This window comes from Lactuca virosa, chromosome 8, assembly GCF_052849685.1.
Source record: "Lactuca virosa cultivar CGN04683 chromosome 8, Lactuca_virosa_CGN04683_v6, whole genome shotgun sequence".
Classification (NCBI taxonomy): Eukaryota; Viridiplantae; Streptophyta; class Magnoliopsida; order Asterales; family Asteraceae; genus Lactuca; species Lactuca virosa.
In genome coordinates, this window is record NC_136433.1 from 350765004 (window position 1) to 350784969 (window position 19966).

Sequence of the window (19966 nt, forward strand, 5' to 3'; positions counted from 1 at the left end):
GTGGCTGAAATGAACTGAGAAGAGAAAAAAATTCTTCAGCTCGAGATCACAACGTGGTGAAGCATCAGAGAGCAATCCACTTTTTGATATTTTGGCTCCGGGCTTTTCTTCTTCCGCACATAACTTAGACTGACTTATAGCTGCTTCATGGGTCATTATTTGATCAGAATGAACCTCTTCTTCGGTGTAGATCGCCATGACATGAGGTTGTGACTTTGGGTCTTGATTTTTGGGTGGTAACCTTTCATTTACAAGTATGGTTTCTCACATTTTCATCAGTAGTATCATGCCTCTTTTCAGATGCTTCCATAAATCTATGTAATACTGACTAGAAATCCATCTTCTTTTCTGGTGGTGGTTGCTCTTTTTGATAGAAACCCCTTCCTGTTTGTCTGTACTTCTCATCCTTTTGTTTCTTATACTCTTCGTATGGCAACCACTCCATATTGGTCTTCCTGCAATATTCATCATATTTATCACCACTTGAGCAGAACACTTGCGCCTTCTTGTTCCCATTTTCATCCAAATCATAATCATTGGTCAAATGTGGATGACTACAATTGTCTCAACCAACTCTTATCGCATGAATCGATTGATCTAATTTTGTCATTCGCCTATCCATAGAATCTAATTTAGCTATGATTGCAGCTAAGTTCTCGTTCCCTCCATCTCCTTTTCCTCTTGTCATATCATCTCGTGGATTGTGGTACTCTCGTGAGTGTTTTTCAAATTCTTCAGTTAATTCTTTTATAGTTGTCAGCTCTTTCTTCGCCATAGGCCCTTGTGAGTCAAGGAGTTGTCTAGTAGTTACATTCACTCCATCATAGAAGATGGAAACTTCTTGCTGAACATTCAAATCATGTTGAGAGAAAATTATAAGCAAGCCCTTGTATCTTTCTGAAGCTTCATATAAGGACTCTCCCACCTCTTGTTGGAAGTTAACAATCTTCTTTTTAAGATTTAAAATCTTCGAAGTTGAACTAAATTGCTCAATGAAAGAATCACGAAGAGTAGCCCATGTGGTAATAGATTCGGGTGCAAGAGACTTCAGCCAAACTTTTGCTTCATCAGTAAATGTGACAGAAAGCATCCTTAGTAACACAAAATCTCGTGGAACATTAGGGACATGAAAGTAGTTTGTAATATCTTTGACCTCATCAGTGTGCTTGAAAGCATCTTCATACTCTTTCCCAACGAAAGTATATCCTTGAGCATTGATAGAATGTAACCCTTGAGCTCAAAACTTCTCTCGGTTGGTATCTTGGGTGGAACTAGACCTGGTCCATGTTCTTCATGTATCCTCTTCTTATAGTCTCCCATCATCGTTCTTGTAATGCATGTCATCTCTTCAACCTCACTTTTAATCTCTAAATTGTCTAAACTTCCTTTGGTAGAGGATTTTGGCTCGTATCCAATTCCTTTTTTATCTAGCGTCCTCTCGAAGCTTTCAAATCCTTTGTCCGATTGAAAAGTGCTTGTTGACTCATTGACTTTCTTATCCTTCTTGTTGTGGAAAGCAGATTCTGGGTCTTGAAGTGGCGGAACAGTAGGAGTTTTAGATCCATGGGTCATAAATCACTAAAACTAAACAAAAACTAAAAAAATGCATAAAACGAATAAAAATCAATAAACTAATAAATTCACTGAAGTGAGACCACGACGTGGTTGTGTCTCAGAAAGAAAAACAAAATCTACTGATTGCAGAAAAGTAACTTTTTGTGGTTTTTACCCCACAAAAATGATCGAATAACTAAAAGCAATTAAATTGATAATCAAATAAGTCGTTCCCCGACAGCGGTGCCAAAAACTTTGATACGGGAAAAAGCTCCTATTTAGTTTTAAATTTATAACCTAACAAAATCTTACTAACTATGCACCTATAGGTAATGTACCTGGTCAGTTTATAGTATAGCTCATGTAAGTCGGGTGTTGATCACAGGGAACGAAATTCATTTAATTAAATTAAATACTTCTAATTAAAGTATTAAACAAACTATGATTGGGGGGGGGGGGTTTACATATTTTTCAAGGTCAGAATAACTTAATATCAAGTAGCAAACAAGAAAGCAATGAAAATAAAGTAACTTCAAGAATTAAAAGAATATTTCTGCCTAGAGCCGATTTCATTTTCTCCTACGGTTGATTTCTTATGGATAGATTATATTGATTACCAATTATCTAGCTATTATGATCAAATATCTTGGCCTACCAATTGATGAATGACAAAGCAATGAGCATGCACAAGTTGAACACCAAATTGATAATAGCACAATTGGATTATGAATTATATTAGTTACTCTTCTATGATCAATTCAAGCAACCAAGCATAACTTAATACTAATTATGTTCTCTAAAACAGCTAAAGTTACTAGCTTTAATTACGTAAACTAATATGTGATTAATCCTAGCTCTAATTATCTAATGATCATAAACAATTAGGAGATACATTCATGTAATTAATATAAACAATTAACTCACAAAATCTTATTTATAAGCAATATAAACTAGAACTAAAATATGCTAGGGTTTATATATATATATATATATATATATATATATATATATATATATATATATATATATATATATATATATATATATATATATATATATATATATATATATATATATATATATATATATATATATATATATATGTAAATAAAACACAAGTAAAATCAATAATAACTAGAACTAAAATATGCTAGGGTTTATATATATATATATATATATATATATATATATATATATGTAAATAAAACACAAGTAAAATCAATAATAATCATCTAATATCGAAATCAACACATAAGTATCAAGCTCATCTTCACCAAACAGAAGTAAAAGGTGATTAGCCTCTCATTGTAGCAGGAAAAACACATTAGATCTAAGTAAAGTAAGCTAGACATAAGTTTAATAATCAAACCAACTAGATCAATGTTAAATATCTTCTAAATCTTCTTCAATCCTTGAGCTCTCTTGAATTTCGACTTTGTCTAGGTTTCTAATGGTTTATTATTCACAATTAACCTCAAAGGACCAAATGCATCCTCTCAATTTCGACCTAATGTCCGGGATGTTATAATTTAGGAAATCTGACCACCACATTGTGGTTGACCGCCACCACGATGTGGTCTTGGTGTTAATCTTGTGTCTGCCATGTCAGCAAATGGGTCATGATTCTTCCAATCACCACGCCGCGGTTATGTGACCACGACGTGGTCTTCAGACCTTTTCTTTTCTTCTTTTGTGCTCGCTCATGTTTCCTGCTTCCAGATCCTCGTATGCTTCCTTTTTGTTCCAAGCAAGTCTTTGCCGCTACAAAACATAATTTAAACATAATAAGTATCTTTTGTTCCATATTAAGCATAATTATAGGTAAAAGTATTAGAAATATGCATTGAATATGTAGTTAATTATGCACATATCAAAATACCCCACACTTCGTTTTTGCTTGCCCCCAAGCAAAACTGATCTTATTATCATCATATCAAGACTTTAACTACCAACATCACACAAAACAATCCATTTTGAGCCTCTCCATTACTCCAAGACCGCAATGCATGTATTTGTGTCTAAATTTTTCCTAAAAACTTCACCAATCCGAAATACTCACAATCTTCATAAACACTTGCCCACTTCTTTTGAACAACGCTCATTTTATGCATCCCTCCGAATCCATCACCAGAAAACTTTCTTAACATCAAAGAAATTTTGGTTAAACCCCCAGGGATACATATGGAAAAATAACCTAGAAAATAAAAATACAATAAATAACTTGGCCAATTTTTCTTTATTCTTGAGTTTTTGATAATTTGGAGTTTTTCTTCATGATACATCTTGATCTTCATAGCTTGCAGACTCTTATTCTTCAACTTTTTATAACTTCTTTTTTCTTTTTTTATTTTTCTTTTTTGTTTATTTTTCTTTTCTCACTTTTTTTCACTCAAAACTAAAAATCTTATTAAACATATTCTTAAGAAAGGGAACTTAACTTCAACCCTTATTGGTTAGAGGTATTAGTCTATGGTGCAATGACTACATAAGCTCTCCTATATACATTTATAGTACACAATGCTAAACATATTTTTGCCCTCAAACTAAGCAAGGTCATGTTTTTGTTCCATGATTTCACTAGGATAGGGAAGCCACAAATACACTATAACATATATTGGCTCAAATAAACATTGAAACTCGCATCGGATTGTCCCACACAACACTAGCAACCTAGATCGCCTCCACGACGTGGTCTTGGTGTTAATCTCGTGTCTGCCAAGTCAGCAAATGGGTCATGATTCTTCCAATCACCACGTCACGGTTATGTGACCACGATGTGATCTTTAGACCTTTTCTTTTCATCTTTTTTTAGCTCTCGTTTCCTGCTTCCAGCTCCTCATATGCTTCCTTTTTATCCCAAGCAAGTTGTAACGGCCGGAATCCAGGTATTTACTTTTCTTTCCCTTTAAATGAGATTTCATTGCATAATTGGTCCCTTCGTATGCCGGGTGTACTTATGGGTACGCTTAGCGTACTGGGGAGGGCTGGTCGCGGTGGTGTACCACGTACACGGGGCGTACCAAGGGGTATGCAGACCGTACATGGCTGAAGACCAAAACCTTAATATTTGGATTTGTGACCTATATAAACGTTCTTAAGTCATTTGGACCTTACCCGTAACCAGCCTCCATCACTCTCAATCGTCCCAAAAACCCTAAAACCTTTGTGTGTGCCTCTTGAGCTTGCGAGTGCCTCAAATACCTCATTTTTGGTGTGTTAGCAAAGAGAAGGAAGAGGAAACAAGCTTGATCATGAAAAAAGCTCTTGGATCTTGCATTTAGAGTATCTTAGGAAGCTTGTGGAGGTAAAAAGCTTTCTCTGTGCTAATCCTTGTTGTTTATTGGGATAGGGTTTTCTAAGAGTCCTCTTTTGAGCTCATAAATCATGTCTTGGGAATTTGGGCAACACCATAGGTTAGGAAGGATAGATATGAGGCCCTTTAGCTTGATTATGTTATAAAAACGCAAACTTGATGGTTTCTATGGCTCCATGCATGAGTTAAGACCTTTGGAAAGGTCTTAATGGGTTAGAATGAGTTGTTGGGAACATATATGGTATGCTACGGCATAAAGTTGCCAACTTTATGCCGTAGGACTCTTTAAACGACCTAGATCTGAATTTGGAACGTAAAGTCTTCATGTATTAAGCACTTATTCGAGGATGTTCTTTGTCCGCTTGTACGCTAGGCGTACCAATCGGTACGTTGCGCGTACATCTGAGGAACCAAGTACACTTAACGTACTTATCTAGTACGGAAGGCATACGCTCTGCTGTGGAGTTGGGCTTCGATGGACTTTTTGGGCCAATTGTACTTCACTTAGCTTTCGGTCTGGACCGTTTGGAGATATAGGGCCTTGAGAATTGCTTTGGGCTATGGATGTCATGTTTGGGCTTTATTGGGCTATGGATGCCTTGCTTTGAGGGATTCATGCACACTCTTGGGTGTGTCAGAACTCAAACCGAGGAAATCGTAAACCCAATTTTAAAAAGAAATCAAAAGTTAAAGTATGACAACCGGCAAGTTTCTGGTCAAGTCAAGGTCATCGGGGCAACTGGTCAACTCATCTAGTGCTTATATGTTAGGAATTACTTTATGTTTTCTAATGTATGACTATAAATCTTAAAGCAAAGTAACACTTGAAGGTTTCAAATGTTCAGAATTCAAAACCCTAATCTGATTGAGGGAAGTAACAGCTCTATAAAACATTAGCAAGTGCCCTTTGCGGGTGTATAACACTCAAAATGGGATGTAACTAAGTCTACGACCTTTGAACTACGTAGAAAAACATTATTAAAGGTCCCCGACAAAGTCTCTCTCAATCTCTCCCACTATATCTCTCTCTCTCCAAAATCTCTCCAAGAATATGAAGTCTCTCCAAAATCTCTCCAAGAATATCAAATCTCTCCCAAATCTCTCCAAGTATGTGAAATCTCTTCAAATCCCTCCAAGAATATGAAATCTCTCCCAACTCTCTCCAAGTATGTGAAATCTCTCCCAAATCTCTCTATGTACCTTCCTCAGTCGAAAACAGCCCAAATCCGGAGGAGAAAACCCTCTTGGTCCGGAACCTCTTGGTCCGGAACCCTCTTGGTCCGGAAACCTCTTGGTCCTAAACCTCTTGGTTCGGAACCCTCTTGGTCCGGAACCCTCTTAGTCTGGAATGCCTTCTAAGGAACCAAGAGGACAAACAATCTTCGGAACCCCCCTTTGCTTCGGATCTCGCCTGCTCCGGAAAGGTAAAGTCTTGTTTCGGAACCTCGCATCTCAGAAGCCTCCCATCCAGACAATTTCGCAGCTCCGGACGCTTCTATCCTCGCCCTCTTCAGAAACCCTTGGCCGGACCGGACTTCGCATCCTGACTTCGAAAATCAGAGAAGATGCTCCAGAATTTAGTAGATGGCTCCGGAATTTGCTTAATGGCTCCGGAATCCTTCCTAAGCCTTCGGGCCCTCACAGGAGCATGATTCCACTCCGGATTTTTGTCATTCTCGGACTTTTTCATCATTTTAAGGCAGTTTGGCGTCGGGAATTCCTCCAAACTCATAATTTTCTTATCTTAAACCCCTTAAACCCCTATTTTATGCCAAAATAAATTATTTTAAGTATATTTACATAAAATAAAACCCATGTTTTTTAAAGGGTTTTCTAAGAAGATAAGGAGTTTGACTTTGTGATGTGATGCGAATTCCCCACTTTCCAATGCAAATCCCAGTTAAACACACATTATCCTTAGATAATAAGCTTTACCCACCAGCCCTCCAAGCAAATGTTAAGTCACCTTATCCCTCCTTCTTGATACATGAACTCCCCTTTTCCTTCCCATATCCCACTTCTCATTTTCACTCCCACCAAACTCCTAAGAATCCTCTCAACTCCTTCAAGCTCCAAGTCTCATTTCTTCAAGGAAAATTCCCAGATTTTTGTAAGTGTTCATCTTCTTTGACTAGTAATTCTTCACATTATTCCTAAGAATTCATTATATTTACACACAAAATTACTCTTAGGAAATTTCTAAGTTCAAAGAAAACTTCCAAGTGCTGGAACTTGGAAACTCCCTACATCACTCCAAATCACCCAGCAAGCTAACCAAGGTGAGCTTCATACCCCTACCTATTCGCGAACCCTTGAAGGCTACTTCAAAGCAGAAATTTCGGGACGAAATTCCCTCAAGCGGGGGATGATGTGACAACCGGCAAGTTTCTGGTCAAGTCAAAGTCAAGTCAAGGTCAACGGGGCAACTGGTCAACTCATCTAGTGCTTTTATATTAGGAATTACTTTATGTTTTCTAATGTATGACAATAAATCTTAATGCAAAGTAACACTTGAAGGTTTCAAATGTTCAGAATTTAAAACCCTAATCTGATTGAGGGAAGTAACAACTCTATAAAACATTAGTAAGTGCCCTTCGGGGGTGTATCACACTCAAAATGGGATGTAACTAAGTCTACGACCTTTGAACTACGAAGAAAAACATTAATAAAAGCCCCTCGCAAAGTCTCTCTCAGTCTCTCCCACTGTATCTCTCTCTCTCCAAAATCTCTCCAAGAATATGAAGTCTCTCCAAAATCTCTCCAAGAATAGCAAATCTCTCCCAAATCTCTCCAAGTATGTGAAATCTCTCCCAAATCTCTCCAAGAATATGAAATCTCTCCCAAATCTCTCCAAGTATGTGAAATCTCTCCCAAATCTCTCTATGTACCTTCCTCACTCGAAAACAGCCCAAAACCGAAGGAGAAAACCCAAAAGGACCCTACTGGTCCGGAACCCTCTTGGTCCGGAACCCTCTTGGTCCTGAACCTCTTGGTCCGGAACCCTCTTGGTCCGGAACCCTCTTGGTCCTGAACCCTCTTGGTCCTAAACCTCTTGGTTCGGAACCCTCTTAGTCTGGAATGCCTTCTAAGGAACCAAGAGGACTAGCAATCTTCAGAACCCCCCTTTTCTTCGGATCTCGCCTCCTCCGGAAAGGTAAAGTCTTGTTTCGGAACCTCACATCTCGGAAGCCTCCCATCCGCACAATTTCGCAGCTCCGAAAGCTTCTTACCTCGCCCGCTTCGGAAACCCTTGGTCGGACCAGACTTCGCCTCCTGACTTCGGAAATCCGAGAAGATGCTCTGGAATTTAGTAGATGTCTCCGGAATTTGCTTAATGGCTCCAGAATCCTTCCTAAGCCTTCGTACCCTCGCAAGAGCATGATTCCACTCCGGATTTTTGTCATTTTTGGACTTTTTCATCATTTTAAGGCAGTTTGACGTCGGGAATTCCTCCAAACTCATAATGTTCATATCTTAAACCCCTTAAACCCCTATTTTATGCCAAAATAAATTATTTTAAGTATATTTATATAAAATAAAACCCATGCTTTTTAAAGGGTTTTCTAAGAAGATAAGGAGTTTGACTTTGTGATGTGATGCAAATTCCCCACTTTCCCATGCAAATCCCAGTTAAATACACATTATCCTTAGATAATAAGCTTTACCGACCAGCCCTCCAAGCAAATGTCAAGTCACCTTATCCCTCCTTCTTGATACGTGAACTCCCCTTTTCCTTCCCATATCCCACTTCTCATTTTCACTCCCAGCAAACTCCTAAGAATCCTCTCAACTCCTTCAAGCTCCAAGTCTCATTTCTTCACGGAAAATTCCCAGATTTTTGTAAGTGTTCATCTTCTTTGACTAGTAGTTCTTCACATTATTCCTAAGACTTCATTATATTTACACACAAAATTACTCTTAGGAAATTTCTAAGTTCAAAGAAAACTTCCAAGTGCTGGAACTTGGAAACTCCTTACATCACTCTAAATCACCCAGCAATCTAACCAAGGTGAGCTTCATACCCCACCTTTTCCTAAATTTTTAATGTTTTTAGGGGATAGTACAAGTCAAATCTTTCCTAAATACTTGAATAATTGCATGTATACATATGTTTGTATGTGTGTGAAATATTATTAAATTATTATTTTAGTAATATTCTCATGAACGTAAGATTTCATAACTTCATAAAGAACAGATGATACTTTGTGTACAAAAGAGCCTCCCAACTATTGGGTGTGTCCAACTTAACCTCTTTATCTATGCCTTCATGTCTAGAGGCAAAAGTTACAATAAGGGACCTTGATAAGTTGACACTATTTCTAGTAATTTTCGAAAATGGCAACTTTATGACTATTTGCAAACTATTAGGGATTATTTATAAATATTTGAAAAATAATTTCACCAAGGAAATACACATATGGAGTCTTTATGACAGAAAAATTTGCATGTCATAAAGCTGCTTTCATACACTCACACAAGTCAAGTTATATATAAACCGTAGCTTGGCACTTTCCGACAAGTTGAGTCACACATAGTATTTTATAAAGAAAAAGGGGTTGTTTGCCGACTTTGATAATATTGGGTCATTTTGATAAATATTTCAAAGCGGATTGATTCCAACAAACAAAACTAACAAAACAAACTATCTAGTTACGACTACAACTACTATTATTTATTTATTTAGTAAACAATGATTTTCACGATTTGCTCAAAGATCGGTTAGTATTCTAGTCAGACAAATCTTCACAGTATATATATTAATACAATATTGTACACTTTAAGTCCTGTAAGAGTTATAACTAAAGTCTCCTGGAGGGAGAGAGGGAATTTGTGTATAGATCTATACGGGGTTGACACCTCACACCTTCGTTGTTCGCTACAGCTAGACCGGCCAGTCTAGGGTGACAAATGTCTTAAACGAAACCGACGCCTGAAGAACGTCATAACAGGCACTCCGTCGTATTAGTATGGTTATAACGACTCACTAGAATAAATCAGAAATGTATTTATACAGATTTCACTTTTGGTTTACAAACAACTATGTTTTGGTTTGTACAAAAGAAGCTTTTCTACAGAAGTGATATGGTTTTCAAAGCTACGATTTCGAAAACGACTAACTAAGACACACATGTAACTATACTCGAGTTTAAAACAAGTCATACAACTGTTTTGGATAAGAAAATATCGGATTTTCTGGATTTCTAAACTATCATCAAAGTTTTATACAAAAATGCTTATGAACTCACCAACATATTTTATGTCGACGCTTTTCAAACGACTTGTATTCTCAGGAAACCAATAAGCAGGTTGTGGATCGCGGACTCAATATTATTTTGCTATATTTTGGATTTTCTTACTGATGTCTCTTTTGTGTAAACTTTGGGAACATGAACACGATGTAAAACAATGTAAGCTTGTTATATTGGTGTATGATGTTTGGATTTGCTATATTTCATTTATATGCAACTGTTATGATACTGTGCAATGAAGTCACCCGCTTCCGGACGTTTCCGCTGTCCTGGTCCGGGGGTGTGACATAAAGTTTTCTTGAAAACGGTTTTCGTAAGTAAAAAGGGGAGAGTGCAATGCACGTAATTGGTCGAGCTCATGTAAGTGTTCCCAATGTTCTAGCCATGGTATAATTATATTTGGAAATTGATGTTGAATTGATTATTTGCTAAGTGTATGCTTTCAAAGTTGTATATGTCTAGGATTGCATAGCCCTAGAATGATGGATTTTGCCTTATTCATGTTCCATGTTTGGTTGTGGTCTAGGGTAGGAGCTTATTTGACAGTCTATGTGATTCTATTTATGTATAACTTGCATGCATAGGGTAACCTGCTATGATTGAAAACAATTTTGAAAGGGAGGGACTAAAGTTGTTCAAGTTGGATAGACAAGGGTTTAATTTAATTAAAATTGAATGAAGTTTGTTATTTAGGTGTTTACACAGGAGGTTCCTGTGTTTGTTTCTCATGCCCGACGAAATACAAAAACGAACGAAGCTGTCGAAGCAGGTCCCCGACTTTAGTAGTTGTGATCGAAGGAACATTAAACAAACAACAAAATATAACGGAGGGGGTGGTGATGACTTACAGCAGGTGGAGGCGGTGGTTTGGGGCTGTAATAGTGATGGCGACGGAGGTGGAAGGAGGCTACTCCGGTGGTCTTCTGCCGTCGGTTTCTTGCTGAAAACGGTGGGGTTCGATGCAGGGGAGGTGGAGAGACTCTTGGGGATAGACTTTAGCAGTAACCCACGGTGGAGGTGGGTTTTTCCCGGTGATGGCATTGGGTGGCCGAGTGGTGGCAGTGGGTGGTTTGCTTCCTGTTTTGAGATGGAACTGATAGAGGGAGAGAGGGAGATTTGAGAGAGAAATTGAGTTGTGTGCAAATGGAGGTGGTGTGAGCCTCCTTTTAAAAGTTCAAGTTCCCAGACAAGTCTTGTAAACCCATGCCTCCATCCATACATGTACCTTTGGGAAAGATTGCACTCAAGAAAAGAGAAGAAGGGAGAAGAAAACCGACGTGGGCAAGAAGGAGTATTGGCTGGCTTCTAAGCCATGTGGGTCCCACATATGGTCTCCCATTTATTAAATGCCCAAAAGTTGACTCATTTTTGGCGTATCGAGATTTGGGTATTGAGAAATTTTTCTAAATATACCGTTAGATAGGATTTAATTCAAGGATTACAAAAACTCAAACGGATTAATTTTTGGAGTTACGGAACTCCGGGAAATTGTGTTTGAAGTTTTGTGTCTAAACGGCTCGCGGTGTCCGTTTTCGCGACTTTTGTAAATATTTTCGTAAAAATTATTTCGAGTGTGAATTTAAATAATAGACTATGACCTGAGTCCAAAAACGCTCTCGGAAATCCTGTCGACAAAGCGTAAGTACCTCAACGGATCGATTCGGTTTGCGCGATTAAAGAAAACTAGTGTTTTACTGTCTGTTTTTTTTAAAACTGTCGTATCTTTTGTGTACAAACTCCGTTTTGGACGTTCTTTATATTTTCGGAAACAGGGGAACATGTACTATAATATTCTAATGTTTGTTTTGCTTAAAACCGTTTAATACAAAATTTCAGTTTTTCTAACGCATTAATTAGCATTGTCGTTTAAGCTGTTTGATTCGGTTGACGGTTTACACATTTGGAAGTAAGGTATCATCTGATATCATGTAATAATAGAATGAACTTACTTATCCTACTTAAGATGCACTAAAACTTAGTAATTCGGATTAACACGAGATTTACGAATAGATTGGCGGTTATAATAGCCCTAAATTCCGGTTTGTCACAGGGACAGATTCCATTGTTTGTTCGAGACAGTCGGGGGTTATTAACTCAGTGTGACAGGGTTTGGGTTCTAAAATTTAGGGGAGTGAGGCAAAAGATCTTGGAGGAGGCGCATAAGTCCAAGTTGTCTATCCATCGGGGGCCACAAAAATGTACCGAGACCTGAGATTGAGCTGTTGGTGGTCGTGCATGAAGCGGGAAGTTGCGTGGTTTGTTGAGCGGTTTTTGACCTGCAGGAAGGTCAAAGACGAGCATCAGATACCTCATGACGAGGTTCAGTCGCTACTCATCCCAATGTGGAAATGGGAGGAGATCACCATGGACTTTATCACGAAATTGCCTAGGACGGCACGAGGTGTTGGTTCCATTTGGGTTATTATGGACAGGTTGACCAAGAGTGCTCATTTTGTTATGATTTCCGAGAGTATCTCCACCGAGAAATTAGCTGATAGTTATGTGCGGGAGGTGGTGGTCAGGCACGGAGTGCCGGTATCTGTGGTCTCGGACCGCGATGTTCGATTCACCTCCAGATTCTGGAGGAAGTTTCATGCGGAGTTGGGCACTCAATTGCATTTCAGCACTGCTTACCATCCCTAGACTGATGGTCAGAACGATCGGACGATCCAGACGCTCAAGGATATGGTCCGGGAATGTGGATTAGACTTCGAAGGGAGTTGGGATACTTACCCACTAGCAGAATTCTCCTACAACAATAGTTATCATGCTAGTATTGACTGACCCCCGTTTGATATGTTGTATGGTCGGAGGTGTAGGACTCCAGTTTGTTGGGGGGAGGTGGGGCATCGAGTCATGGGAAGCACCGAAATAGTTCTTAAGAACACTTAATTGATTCAGTAGGTGTGGGATAGACTGTGGATTGGTCAGAGCCGTTAGAAAAGCTATGCTAACCGGCGCCGATCAGATCTCGAGTTTCAGGTGGGAGATTTTGTGTTGTTGAATGTGTCACCTTGAAAAGGTTTCATTCAGTATCGGAAGAGGAGCAAGCTGGGGCCCCGATTCATTGGCTCATTCAGGATTTATGCCCGAGTTGGCAAGGATATGTATTGGTTGGATCTCCCTGATGAGCTGAGTCAGATCCATAACACCTTCCATGTATCTCATCTTCGGAAGTGTGTATCAAATGAGGCTACCGTCATTTCATTGGATGATATTCAGGTGGATGAGAGCCTGAACTATGTTGAGAAGCCCATTTCAGTTCTAGATAGAAATACTAAAGCTCTTCGAAATAAAGAGGTGAAGCTAGTGAAGGTGAAATGGCAATACCAGAGAGGCTCTGAATGGACCAGGGAGCCGGAGGACGAGATGAGAAAGCATTATCTAGATCTTTTGTCATCAGCAGACTTCGATTATTAAGTCTAGTTCAAGTGGGGGAGATTTGAAATGGTAGGAATCCATGTATTTGCTTTTCTTTCCCTTTCAATGAAATTCCATTGCATAATTGGTCTCTTTGTACGCTGGGTGTACTTATGGGTACGCTTAGTGTACTGGGGAGGGTTGATCGCGGAGGTAAACCACATACGCAGGGCGTACCGAGTGGTACGCGAGGCGTACGTGGCTGAAGACCAAAACCCAAATATTCGGATTTGTGAGCTATATAAACGTTCTTAAGTCATTTGGACCTTACCCTAACCAGCCTCCATCACTCTCAATCGTCCCAAAAACATTAAAACCTTTGTTTGTGCCTCAAATACCTCATTTTTGGTGTGTTAGCAAAGAGAAGGAAGAGGAAGCAAGATTGATCATGGGAAAAGCTATTTGATCTTGCATTTAGAGCAGCTTAGGAAGCTTGTGGAGGTAAAAAGCTTTCTCCTTGCTAATCCTTGTTGTTTATTGAGCTAGGGTTTTCTAAGAGTCCTCTTTTGAGCTCATAAATCATCTCTTGGGAGTTTGGGCAACTCCAGAGGTTAGGATGGATACATCTGAGGTCCTTTATCTTGATTATGTCATAAAAATGCAAACTTGATGGTTTCTATGGCTCCATGCATGAGTTAAGACCTTTGGAAAAGGTCTTAATGAGTTAGAATGAATTGTTGGGAACAGATATGGCATACAAAGGCATAAATTTGCCAACTTTATGCCTTAGGACTCTTTAAACGACCTAGATCTGAATTTTGAAAGTAAAGTCTTCATGTATTAAGCACTTAATGGAGGATGTGCTTTGTCTGCTTGTACGCTGGGAATACCAATCTGTAAGCTGCGCGTACAGCCGCGGAACCAGGTACGCTTAGCGTACTTCTGCAGTATGTCGCGCGTGTTGGGTTTCAAGTACTATAACACTCCTATGCTGCACATACAACCCTAATGCTTTGGATCTAAGTTTTCTCTAGTTATACATGCAACAAAAATTATCCAAAGCATGAAACCTATCTAGCATACAAATTTGGTACATGAATCATAAAACTAGTTAGAAGAAAACCTCATATTTGTAGCTTGTAGTTGTTAGCCTTTCAAGAGCTTAGCACCTCAAGTGTGTATTCGATTAGGTGTCTAAGCCCATAACAATTTTGGTATGTACGTGGCCTGATTGTGAGCATGGTCCTTTTGGGTTGCCTTCACCATAGCAACTGATAGGATGAATTAAGGAGAAAGAGGATTAGTTATGATTTATTAATATATTATATGAATAATATATTAAAAGAGAAATCATATTGTTTAATTAATATTAGTCAATAATTAATAAGAATTAATTTTGTGGCTAAAAGAGATTAATTAAATAAAGGGGACTGATACTGTAATTATAAGATAATTGCATAAATTGGGCTATTGGACTCCATAGAAGTTGGAGTGGACGAAATCTATGGGGAAACCCATTAGAATTCATCCAAGGCCTCTAAGGAGGGAGACCATGGGCTGCTTAGGGCCTAAGCAGTCAGATTAGGGTTTCCTGGTTGAAAACCCTAATAGCCTAAGTATAAAAGGAACCCTTAGGCCTCCAAAAACGTGTCCAACTCTTTGAGAGAACCCTAGAACGTTTTTGTGCCTCCTCCTTCTCCTTCTTCTTCATCCTTATTGCTAGTGGTGTTTGTGACTCCATTAGAGGTGCAACATTTGAGGCACCAAGCTTTCAGAAGTCAAGATCAAGAAGGTTTTGAGATTGTTATTGCTATATAATAATCAAGGTAAGATCTAAACCCTAATTCATATGTTAATCGATTATTGTATGCTACATCTAGGGTTTATGAGCTTTGGATGATTATTGCATGTTCATTAGACAAACTAGATCCAAAGCTTTAGGGTTTGCATGTATACCATAGGATTGATGTAGTGCTCAAAACCCATCAGTGGTATCAGAGCCCAGGCTGTTTGTTTGATGTATTTGATGCTTGTATGATCATTCTTGGCATGAAAATCGGATTTTTTGTCCTCTGTCTGACTGACTCGGCGAGTCCAGGGGTCAGACAGAGGATATTTCAGGAATTTTTTGGATTTTGGCTGATTTTGATGATAGATAATTACCATAAACGGTTTTTATTGATAGAATCTGACTTTTATTGATATTATGTGATTATCCTTGCGAAAATAGAAGATAATTGTCATTTAATTGAATTATTATTTCCTTATATGATAAATTTTGATTATTTGAATTATTTGATGAATTGTCTTACAATAAATTGGATTAGGTCAAATTTAGATAACACCACTTAATTGTTTAATTGTTATTATTTGTAATTTGATCTAGAATGTTCTTGATAATGTTTTGAAAAGTTTCAAAACTTGCCCTCAAGTTTTGGAATTTAAATTTTTTATTAAAAGGTTTAATTTCGAAATATTTAAATTTTAAACCCTAATGTTTTGAAAAGTTCAAAACTTGCCCTCAAGTTTTGGAATTTAAAATTTTGATTAAAAGTTTAATTTTGAAATATTAAATTCTTAAACCCTAGTTTTTGAAAAGTTCAAATTACACCCTTATGGTTTTATTAAATTAGTTAAGTGTATAATTAAAAGAGGGTTAATAAATCCATAATGATTTGGTTTACATTTAATTAAATTAAAAGTATAATTTATTAAATTAGACCACATGGTATTTTAAAAGTGTAAAATACACCTTATACTATATAACATTTAAAAAGTTTAACATATTATATATGTATGAGTAAAGAGTCAGTCTTACCGTTAGTAGGCCTCATTCACAAAGCTGGTCTCTAAGGGGTGTTTAAGGAAATTACCTATAAAATGGCGATTGAAAGGGTATCCACTCTTAGCCACCTCACTCTTGACTAGTGGAGGGTCATTAGCCGAACGGGTAGGATAGGACACAACCTTCCATTATAAGTATAATGAAATACGAAGTAACTAAACACTTTTATAAATTCCCAAATCTTAGTTACTTTAGGAAAAAGTGAATTTGATGCAATTCCATGGAATTACACTTTGTACCCTTGCCGAGACAATTAGTGGAGCGTGTGTGGTTAACCGGCACACTAAGTTGGGATTGGCATTGGTGGCAAAGGGTGACTCGATGTTTGTCATAGATCGATGGAGCGTGTGTGGTTAACCGACACGTCGATTAGGTGACTGTAACATTAAGGGCACCTCGTACATTCGCATGGTTATTCACACCTTATTTGTGATCCTCGGCATCCCAGTCACAAATAAAGGGCATAATCGAGATTAAACATGCCATTGAAAAGTTCAATGAATCTCAAAAGATCTAGGAGTTTCAATTCATTTAAAACTTAAACTTTCAATTTTCGTTTTTCATGGTGGAAATTGGTAAATCGTCATTTACCTACCTTCAAATGTTCTGCAATTTGGATTACGGCATCCCTCTTCCAAGTTGTAGAATATTGTGTTGGGTCCTAGCCTTAATATCTCATTTGCGTGTTTTATTAAGGACCCAATCAACTAACTTGAATTTCTCCCGTTTTGTAGATGTCATAGTCTGACAACTATGGTCTTCCTGAATCCATTGGAAAAAAATTTCCACAAAGACCAACTAAGACCAATTGTGTGTAGTATTTTCCTTGATAAGGACCTACACTAACTCTTGAATATTTGTTTTGTCAAGAAATGTTTCTTGACAAGGGAATCTTATATGTCAAGAATTCAGTGGGAGTCCAAATGATCTTGAAAAGTTTCAAGAACTAATCAAGGGTAAGCCTATTGTTAAACACTAGCACACGACTTGAGGTTTGTAACCTATCGTGTTAACACATTTTTTGTTTCTGTGCCATTCCAGTTTAAGTCAACTATGCATATGAGTTCTATGAGTTCTCAGTTGATGGCATAGAGGCAATGCATCCTGATCAATGGAAAGTACATTGATAGGTAGGGGTGAGCAGCTCGAAGACTTGGAAGCATTGGTGGGACCCTTGATGACAAGAAATAAAGAATGAACAAGTTCTGTCCATAAGAGTTTGGATTTGTCACAAACATTATCTTATGATTATGGTTATGATAGATTCACATGGATAGGAACACGTACACCATAAAATCTAAGTGTCATAAGGTTTCTCTCCTTCATGAAAATGATTGTGAGGAAACGCTTTCACTAGGAAGATTTTAATGAGATAGCGATTATGTAAATTGCATTCTCAAATTTGATTATGACTACGACATCCATCTTCATAGTTCGAATTGTGAGATTTGGCAATTAGTTTGAACATTCGAGACTTATTGCTATAAGTTATAGAATTGTTTAGACACACATGTGAGCTATCTAAGGAAAGGTGTATGAGTTGTTTTCTAGAAGCTTAGATAAAATATTGTTGAAGCGTATCGTATTAGAAATATGATCTTTGAAATCAATAAGTATTGTTTTCTAGAAGTTTAGCATATTTATGAATACATGTCAAAGCTAGTGGGAGCATAAGTGTTATGCTGATAAGGATATAATTATCATGTTAGTGGGAGCATGATTATTATTTTTTAAGTATTGCAAGTTAGCAATATTAATTATAGAAAACAAAAGTTTCACTTTGCAAAGTTGTAGGGGTTGAAAAGTTGTTTTGCTATAATTAAGGGAGAGAATATTATACTTCGTTTCAAAATCTAAAGGCTTGGATCGAGAAGTTTTAATTAAATTTAGTCAAAGGACATATATGGATGTTATGTTGAAAAGATTCAACATAATGGAATTCTATATATGGAAATATTATAGCAGGAGACTGGTAAAGTATCATGTAGTTGTTATGATTCGTATCCAATACGTTTCGGGTATGGGATCGATTGCATATGATGTAATATTCGAACGTTCTAAATTTTCCAAATGCCTAGGGCATCAAGAGGGAAAAAGGACAAGAACCGGATTTGACTAAAATAATTAAACAACTGTCAAGGACAATCTACGGTTCGCTAAAGATTGGTCGTTTGTGAGCAGTTGGAAGTATAGTAATGAATGGACCATAATGACATTATTATGATTAGATATAATTCTATTAATAATGAGTTGTCATATGGAAAATATGGAAATGTTTCCACATTGGGAGTTGGACATTAAGAATTTATGTCTAGATTAGAAACTTTTATGCAAGAAGGTTGTTCAAAGGAATGTACTTTGAATGTGAGACTTCATATCTATGAAATTGTCTTGTAAAAATCTCCAATAGAACACTTTGTAATTTCGTTGGCAAAGTCATTGTGACTTTTGTGCAATAATATTACAAAAGGATCATTGCATAAAATGTTAGAATCTAACATATTCTAGTAGTAGCGAGAATTTTGTGTTCTTACACTAATGATAAGGATTAGAAATTGTGAAATGAACATCATTGGAAATGTTTTCAATTGATCTATTTCAAAAAGTATGGACCATAGGTAAACAGAGTGTGCATGCTTGGTGCATGGGACAACTGCTGTTATAATTCAAGTAATAAGTTGATTATCCGAAACATTATACAATGAATAATGTGTAATCAAATATGGTGACTAAATAAAAGGGGTTTTATTTATACTCAAAAGTTTGAGGCCATATTGGATTCAATTATTATTGTGTTTCACTTTGCATGTTTTGAATTCCCGAATAATAAGATTATTCAAACCATCCACAGTCGCTCATACTTTGGAAGTAGGAATGAAAGAAGACTGTAATGAATTGGCTTGTAGATTGTCTAAAGTGTATTAGACATAGCAAAAGTTTGCTACAACGTTCACGAGTGCTTATGAATTAAGATTTGAGCATTGGATTAAACTCACGCTCACTTGGATCGCTTCATGGATTTTATCATCAATGATTGGTGAGATGATAATATCTTATATTCTTGAAACCGAGACGTGTGAGTTGTAATTTACAAGTCGGTTGCACATTGATAATATGTAAACGCACCAGTAACTTGGTGTTATAAAACATATTGTTGTGTGTGATTTGATGAGTAGGTACAAGCGAGTATTGAGTCGATGTTTATCCGTTCCTTTTACCCAATGTGGGATAAAAGCGATATTTGTGGGCCCCTCGATGATTTAGTGATGACACCCTAAGCGCTTGGCCAAGCCGGGACTAAGTTGATGTGTTCAATTGTAGTCTGTTGTCAGTCGTCATAAATCGGAAATCAGGAAACAACACATGAATAGAGAGTATGATTAAAATCCATGTCCCAGTTCATACAATATCTAGAATGGAGGAATATATGATCACTTATCTAAATGACACGTTTCTGATAAGATCAGAGTTGACAACGGCTTTTGAAAGCTACGATTGTTGATCAGGTTCTGAAGTCATACACAGAATAGTTATTAGACTTATCCAAGTGGGAGACTGTTCGATTAGGTGTCTAAGCCCATAACTATTTTGGTATGTACTTGGCCCGATTGTACGCATGGTCCTTTTGGGTTGCCTTCACCATAG

The 19966-nt window shown here is 37.5% G+C and overlaps 1 non-coding gene across 1 annotated transcript; it reads left to right on the forward strand.

Moving 5' to 3' along the window:
- Positions 1-854: 854 nt before the first annotated feature.
- On the forward strand, positions 855-961 carry LOC145135004 (small nucleolar RNA R71). The gene has a single exon (XR_013719484.1). It is a non-coding gene; the product is annotated as a small nucleolar RNA R71 (small nucleolar RNA).
- Positions 962-19966: the final 19005 nt, after the last annotated feature.